We start from the raw sequence: 8477 nt of genomic DNA, 5'->3' as shown, positions 1-8477 counted from the left end.
TGAAGAACTTAATACACAATAACAGAAATTGGTAGTTAATTAATCACGTCCTAGTCTTTCCGGGCCTCCCTCCGTGAGTAGAAGGCGTCTTTTGTTTTCCCATGTCTCGGCTTCTAGCTCTTGTAGTTTTAACACTGATGTCAATGGTGTGTATGCCCAGAATCAGTTACAAAGACGGTCACATTCCTTTCCTCTTAGTTCAACTGTTGCCCACTGTCTCTTGGTACCAGGTTTCTCTGACCTTACCTTTGTCATCCTCTGCTATTGCTCATTGGGGTGCTCTCGATTGTCCCCCTGTTTTGTGGGCTGGTTGGGAGAGGGTGCTTGGGAAGGGTGTGCCACTGTGGGCAGGTTGTGCGGCACGGGGATGCCTCCAGGGATGATCCCTTCCAAGGCAGCAGGAAGCCCTCTCCGGGGCCATGCCCACGATGCCTGGCGGATATCTGTAAGTGGCACCATTGAGCTCTGGATGAATTGCTTGCTGGTCTATTACTGACCAAGGAGCCGTTGTAAAAAAAGAATTCCTTGCTCACACAGTTCCTCAAGCTTTCTGGGATGCGACCTGTGATCGCGCCGCGGATCGCGGTGGCGGGAGCCTCCCCATCTCTAGTGAGGCCTGTTCACTATATCAGGCCATGTGGGGCATGCAGATGAGATTCGGCGCATCTTTCAAGGGCCCCTGAGCAAAGCTGAAAGGTTCCTACTCGTGCACATCGAGGGCTGCTACTCGTATCCTGCCTTCCTTGAGGGCCTGGGCTAAGGCCTTCTCATCCACCAGCCCGCCATGGGAGGCATTCACCAGGAAGGCCCCTTGCTTCATCTGCTTGATGGTGAAGTTATTGAGGAGATGGTGGTTATGCTCCTTGAGGTTGCAGTGCAAGGACACACAGTCGCTCTGATACAGCAGGTCCTATAGGGTGTAGACCTTCTGCATGCCCAGGGACCACTTGATCCTGTCCTGCAAGTAGGGGTCATAGAAGATGACGCTGAAGCCAAAGGCCTTGGCTCGAACGGCGACCGCCTGCCCCTTGCTACCAAAGCCCATGAGGCCCAGCGTCTCCCCGCGGATGCCCCGGAATCTGCTCCACGCTCTGCACCTGCGTGCCTTCCCACAGCGCCTGGTACAGCCTAGTGTTCCTTGGGTACAGGTTGATGATGTGGCAGAGGGTGGAGTCAGCCGTCTCCTCCACGGCTGCTGACTGGATGTTGCACAGGGCGATCCCCAGCTCGCTGGCCGCCCTGGTGTGGACGTTGTCGTAGCCGCTCCCTATCCGCACCATCACCCTCAGGGCCTTGAACTTCTCCAGGTCCTCCCTGATGAGGGTGATGGTATGGTACATCATGGCACCCACAGCTTCGTTCAGCACCTTCTCGTGGATCTCATGCGTGGACTGCTCATCACAGAAGGCCACGGTGGCCAGGTCCTTCAGGATGGGCATCTCCACGGTGCAGTCTCGGCCATCCAGCAGCGCCATCAGGGTGCAGGGGGCTGTTCATGATCTGGGGGCGGATACCTGAGGGTGTGCTGTGGTGAAATTTCAGAATGTGTTACTGCTACTGTCTCAGGACCATGTTCATGATGCAGGTGAGACCAAAACCTCTGCTATAAGAAATGGGCAGGAGGCTGGCGACCCACACTTCACAAATTCTGTCCAATCGCTGGTGCTTGACTTTGTGCTTATCCACAAGGGTCATTCTTTATCGAACTTTGAAACTCTGACTCAAAAGGCAAAGCGGTCCTCTAAGAACTTAGGGGGACTAGCAGGAGGCCACTATGAACCCAAAATAAATCTGTCCACGAACTTTGCAGTTCACACGATGGGCTGTCCGTCTCTTTAAGGGAATCCAGCTTCATTGGTTCAAAACCATTTATGGTGATGAAACCCTTGTCCAGGGCCGCTGGCATCCACGGTGAAGGGCACCCACACAGGAGGCGGTGGCGGCAGCTCCCACCCCTCCAACCCCACTTGGCGGCAGTTGCAGTGGCTGCAGCTGTGCGCTCCCACCCCCCACCCCCCACCCCCCTCCGGCTCCGCGGAGCATGGCTCTCTGCTCGGTCCTTAGCTCCTCGGGCCACTGCCGGCTCTTCTGGGCCGCTCCTGGGCCACCTTAAAATGACACACCTCCTTCTGAATTTTTAGAAAGGATCTATCAGGCCTATCAAAAGCACACTGATGCTGACCCACCAGCACCAGAATGTCTGGATGCTAAAATGACTTTTACTGGGCAAAGTGCCCTGGCTATAAGAAAGTTCCAACATTTAGACCAGGTATTGAGAATGAATCCCTCCCAGGTGGTGGACATAGCCTTTAAAGTTTACCATGCCTGGGAAACAAGAAAATTAAAGCAGACCACCATTTTCCTAGAAACAGTTCAGAGAAACCAGAAGGAGAGGATAGACCCGAGAGGAAAAGGGAAAGACCAACTAGGTTAGCCGTGGGCAAACTATGGCCCGCGGGCCGGATCTGGCCCATTCGGCTGTTCTATCCAGCCCATGGAGCTGGAAGAGTGGAGGGTTCTCTTGCTCTCCCCTCCACTCCTTCACCAGCAGCAGTGTTAACATGGCAACATCGGGAAACAAGGCCGCAGTTCCTTCTTCTGAGTAGGCAGATTGATATCCGCCCATTCAGTGGAAGGAACAACCTCTCAATCTTCCAGAGGCTCCTTGTAATGCCCGCGGACTCGTCTCCCGACATCACCCTGGGAATGCATAGACACGTTATCGTGGTGATGTAGGGGACACGCCCCTGGAGAGCACAGTATCAGAGCCTTTCTGAGGTAAGATTAAGAGCTCTACTCAAACACAATTTTTTCCCGTTCCCACATTCTGTACATCACAATGACTTGTTAATAAAACAACAAAGACTTTCAGCTTTTAGGGCTTGTATCCACTGCAGTTTTTTTTCCCACTGCGGGCGCGCGCAGCAGGGGAAAAGACACACAGAGGACATGTCACACTAGCCATGCTGTGGCTGCATTTTTTTTGCTGATACGGATGCGGTATCAGTAATGCTACCGTGGCCACTAACCGCATGTGTTAGCGGCAAAACAAATGCATTTTGCGCTGCGTTTGCTTCTCCCCCTTGCGCCTGTAAAAATGCGTGCTACAGGGCATTTGTGTTAACATGCAACACTGCACATTAGCATCAACGCAAACATGATGGAAACCTGTGTACCCTGCATTAACCCTAGCTGCGCTGCATTGCAGTACTGCACCACACTGCAACGGCAGCACAGCTAGTGTGAACGAACCCTAATTCAGTGGGTTGAACAAAAAGATTGTATAGAAATGTGATGTACTAAAGATTTTATTACAAAATCACTTAATTTCAGGGTTTCAGAAGTAATTGGACAAATGAAAAACTGAAAATCAAATGTTCATATCTAATACTTGGATGAAACCCTTTCCTGGTAATGACAGCCTGAAGTCTTGTACTTATGGACATCACCAGATGCTGGGTTTTCTCCTTTGTAATGCTCTGCCAGGCTGTCACAGTAGGGGTATATATATAAATATCCTGCCATTTCCAGCTTTTAATAAGAAAAACTGTTGCAATGCGCATTTATAGAGTCCAGTGGATGCAATCTGACATTGATAATGGGCTCTTTCACACTATGTGCACTGCGGCTGTTTTTATAGAGTCCAGTGGATGCAATCTGACATTGATAATGGGCTCTTTCACACTATGTGCACTGCGGCTGTTTTTTGCCAGTAACGGAAGTGCTAGTGGTAACTACTGGTTACCCATGTTTTGCACTGCCCTAGCACCTCCCATACAAGTGTGTCTGGAAGACACAGCAATGTGCAGCTATGTGTGTTACCATAAACAAAGGGCCTGTGTGAAAGATACACAGGTTTCCTATGGAGGAAAGGGGTTGTTCTCTATGGTCAGGGTGTGCCTCTGTCCCATGTCTGAACTTTTTCAGATGATTTTGTTATATATATATATATTTTAGAAGACCAAAAATGTTATAGTAGAGCAAATTTAATCACTTGTTTTTATACTTTACTGTCTTATTTTAGTAAAGAATTTAATGAGAGAACAGTACTGTTGGTTTTAGCCCAATATTAAACATGAGTGGACCAAAGAAAAAGAAAGTGGACAGTGAATGCCGAGTGTTTAAGAGGGAGTGGACAACAAAATATTTTTTCACCGAAGTCTGATCAATGCCGGTATGTCTGATATGCCAGGAAACACTTGCAGTCTTCAAAGAGTACAATCTCAGCCATCACTTTGCCACAAAGCATGGCAACTATGCTAGCAAGCAGTCACCTCAAGAACGGGAGGCTACTGCATAGAGGTTGATGGCTAAATTACAGGCTCAGCAAAATGTCTTTCACAGACAAACTGCAATTCAAGAGACAACTACCAAAGCAAGTTTTATGCTATCATTCAAATTAGCAAAAGCTAGCAAACCTCTCTCTGAAGGAGAGTTTTTGAAAGAATGTATGATAGAGACAGCAGGTCTCTTGTGTCCAGAGAGCAAAGGCAAGTTTGAAAAACTCAGCTTATCGTGCAGGACAGTGACTCGTCGAGTGGAACTGATTGATGAAGACTTGGCCAGCATGTTAAATAGTAAGGCAGAGTTCTTTAAGTTTTATTCACTAGCATTGGATGAAAGTAATGACGTAAAGGACACTGCTCAGCTCTTAATTTTTATCTGAGGGATTAGTGACAATTTTGAAATTACGGAGGAGTTTTTAGCCATGGAGCCACTGAAAGGAAAGACACGGGGAGAGGACTTGTATGACCGGGTGTCTACTGTCATCGAGAAAATGAAGCTACTATGGAGTAAACTTGCTAATGTCACGACAGATGGATCTCCAAATTTAACTGGAAAAAATGTTGGACTGCTAAAAAGAATTCAGGATAAAGTGAAAGAGGAGAACCCTAACCAAGATGTTATTTTTCTTCACTGTATTATTCACCAGGAATCATTGTGCAAGTCTATATTACAACTTAATCATGTTGTTAATCCAGTCGTAAAGCTTGTTAATTTCATTCGAGCAAAGGGACTTTAGCACCGTCAGTTTATTAAGTTTCTGGAGGAAACTGATGCGGATCACCATGACTTACTTTACCACTCTCGTGTCCGCTGGTTGAGTTTGGGCAAAGTTTTCCAACGAGTGTGGGAGCTCAAAGAAGAGATTGATGCATTTTTGAAATTAAAGGGGAAGTCTGACAAATTTACTGAGCTGAGTGACAAGAATTGGCTGTGTGACTTTGCATTTGCTGTAGATATATTTTCACATTTGAATGAGCTAAATGTGAAGCTACAGGGAAAAGATCAGTATGTACATGACATGTACACTAATGTGAAAGCCTTTAAATTGAAGCTGATTTTCTTTTCCAGACAAATTTCAGACAAAGTCTTCACTCATTTTGCTACACTATCCACACAGAAGGAGACTATCTAAAACGTGAAGAAATATAGCAAATCACTGGATGACCTGCATGCAGAATTCTGTCGTCGGTTTTCTGATGTTGAAAAAATTGACCAGTCACTTCAACTGGTGGCCTGTCCTTTGTCACAAAACCCTGAAACAGCACCAGAAGAGGTGCAACTGGAACTCATCGATCTTCAGTCTGACTTTGTCCTAAAGGAGAAATTCAGCTCTGTTGAACTAAGAGACTTTTATGCTTCACTTAATGAAGCCACTTTTTCAAACATCCGGAGGATGGCACAGAAGATACTGGTGCTGTTTGGGTCAACCTATGTTTGTGAGCAGACATTTAGCGTCACGAACATCAACAAAGCCCCTCACAGATCCAGCTTAACTGACGAACACCTCAGATCTATCCTGAGAATAGCCACAACAAAACTAACTCCAGACTTTGATGCATTAGCTAAAAAAGGAGACCAACAACACTGTTCCCACTGAAGTTGATGTTTTAAAGACCAAAAACCTTTCAACCCAGTCTACATTGCCATCTACATCTACATCCCGGGCATAATTTGGAAGTTGCACTAAAGAAAATGTTTAATTTACTGTTTACACATTTTGTTCTTTTCTATTTGTTTTAGTTTTAAATTATTTTATTATATTTAAGTTTAATTTGAAAGGCTTTTGTACCTTTCCTTTGTTAGGCAATTTTATTTTGCCTTTGCCATCTTCAATATAAGGTATGTTATTGTGCTATGATTCCTCCATTTTTTGAAGTTTCAAATTATAATAATTAGTGTTTACATTCTTCTTGTTAAAATGTTTGAAATGAATAAAACTATTGAAATAAAAAAAAACCGTACCCTTTTATGTAATGATGTTTACTTTGAATTTATATTAGTTCACACAAACACTCCATCCATGCTTTGTTCCAGCCCTCCGGTCCAGTTTAAGAACCCATTGTGGCCCTCGAGTCAAAAAGTTTGCCCACCCCTGCACTAGGTGCTAATCAATATGCCTATTGCAAAGAGGAAGGCCATTGGAGAAAGGACTGCCTGGAACTCAAAAATAAAAATTTTTGAAGGTTTCAAGAAACCTTCCTTGAGAAACATTAGAAGGGTATGATGAATTTCATGATGAATGAGGAGGCCTAGGGGCTCCCTTAGACATCTCCCTACCTATTACTATTTTCCCACAGGAGCCCCAGGTACAATTGACAGTGGGGAATAAGCTAATTGACTTCCTCATAGATACAGAGCTACATACTCAGTGCTAACTACAACACTATCCAAGGAAAGTTCAGCTGTGGTGACAGTTACTGGAGTGACCAGACAATTACAAAAACAGGCATTCCTTCAACCTCTAGAATGCCAGCTTGGGAGGGTCAAAAACTTATGAATAGTTTTCTCTACAAGCCAGACTGCCCCATTCCATTGTTGGGCCAAGATTTACTTTTTAAATGGAATGCACAAATAACATTTCCCCTGAGAAGTAGCAATTATGTTTAGGAGTCCCGCTACAACATGCTCTCCTACTCCAGGTGCTCTTGATTTGCCTGGAAGGATCTGGAGGTGAATTCTTCCCACCTGAGAACCATGAGCAGTAGACAGAGCTGTTTGGGCTGACAGAATACCAGGTAGGCTGGTTGACACCTTACTCATAAAAATTAGCCTAAAACAAGGGAGCAGATCCCATGGAAGAAACAATACCCCCTTAAAAAGGAAGTTATAGAGGGAATTCAACCAGTATTACAGAAATTCTTAAAATCAGGATTAATACAGCCATGCCACTCTCCCAATAACACCCCTATTTTGCTAGTCAAAGAGCTTCACTCTGATGAATATCTATTTGTACAGGACCTTAGGGCTATTAATGATGTTATCCAGGACATTCATCCTATGGTGCACAATCCTTATACATTGTTGACCATAGTGCCCAGGGATAGAAAATGGTTTTACTCAAGGTCATGAAGAGCAGTTAGCCGATCAATGGACAGGTTCCCTAAGACATCCTGCTGACAACACACTCTTCTTTAAAGCTCACAGGAATCAAGCCTGAATCCATCACACACAAATAAAGCAGGCACCATCTGAGGAGGCCTCAGATCTCACTGCTGCTGTTAATACTGCAAGGGAAAGCTGGAGCTGCACTCCTGAAAAAGATTTAAAATTCCTCTTTTGGAAAGGGACAATGTCTCCCAAAGCTAAGTGACAATGTTCTTTTTATTTTATTACAGAGGCCCAGTGCATGAACATTAATGCACTGGAAGAGGGGCATCCCTCAGCCAGGCCTGCCCCCTCTCACATTCCAGGAGCCCTCAGGGGCGGGAGGCGACCCGGTGGTCAGGGGAAGGCAATGCCCCATCATTCCTCTGCTGCTGCCACTGCCGGCAGTGCAAGCCTCAGCTGGCTCTGGTTACCTGAGACTCAGGCGGCCCTGGGTGGCAGGGCAGCTGCCATTCAAGGCTTGCCTGTGCCTCGGCCTGGCCCTGGGTGGCTGGGGGGCTGAGAGGACTGGGCGCTGCTATCTTGTGGCCGTGGGTGCCACCATCTTTGAGGGCAGGGCAGTCAATTAGCATATTCCCTCCTTATTGGCTGTGGGTGCCACCATCTTTGAGGGAGGGGCAGTCAATTAGCATATTCCCTACTTATTGGCTGTGGGTGCCGCCATCTTTGAGGGTCAATTAGCATATTTCCTCTTCATTAGATAGGACTAAAGGCCTGGTGCATGAAATTCGTGTATGGGGGAGGGGATGCCCCTTAGCCTGGCCGGCACCCTCTCCAATCTGGGACCCCTTGGGGGATTTCTGACTGCTGGTTTAGGTCTGATCCCTGTGGGTGAGATCAGGCCTAAACTGGCAATCAGACATCCCTCTCACAATCCAGGACTGCTGGCTCCTAACTGCTCGCCTGCCTGCCAGCCTGATCACCCCCAACTGCCCTCCCCAGCAGGCCTGGTCACTCCAACTGCCCTCCCCTGCTGATCTGGTCACCCCCAACTGCCCTCTCCTGCTGGCCATCTTGTAGTGGCCATCTTGCAGTGGCCATCTTTTGGTAGGCATCTTGTGGCAGCCATCTTGTGATGATGTCAT

The 8477-nt window shown here is 46.7% G+C and overlaps 1 pseudogene across 1 annotated transcript; it reads right to left on the bottom strand.

Annotated features, from left to right (window-relative positions):
• Positions 1 to 261: 261 nt before the first annotated feature.
• Positions 262 to 1695, bottom strand: LOC308244859 (C-terminal-binding protein 2-like; annotated as a pseudogene). Its single transcript has 2 exons — positions 1637 to 1695; positions 262 to 1525 (listed from the first exon to the last, which is right to left on the bottom strand). The product of its transcript is annotated as a C-terminal-binding protein 2-like (transcript).
• Positions 1696 to 8477: the final 6782 nt, after the last annotated feature.

Source organism: Plecotus auritus (assembly GCF_963455305.1).
Source record: "Plecotus auritus genome assembly, chromosome: 3".
In the NCBI taxonomy this organism is placed as follows: Eukaryota; Metazoa; Chordata; class Mammalia; order Chiroptera; family Vespertilionidae; genus Plecotus; species Plecotus auritus.
The sequence above is the reverse complement of the archived record's forward strand: the minus strand, read 5'-3'. Positions and strand labels throughout refer to the sequence as shown.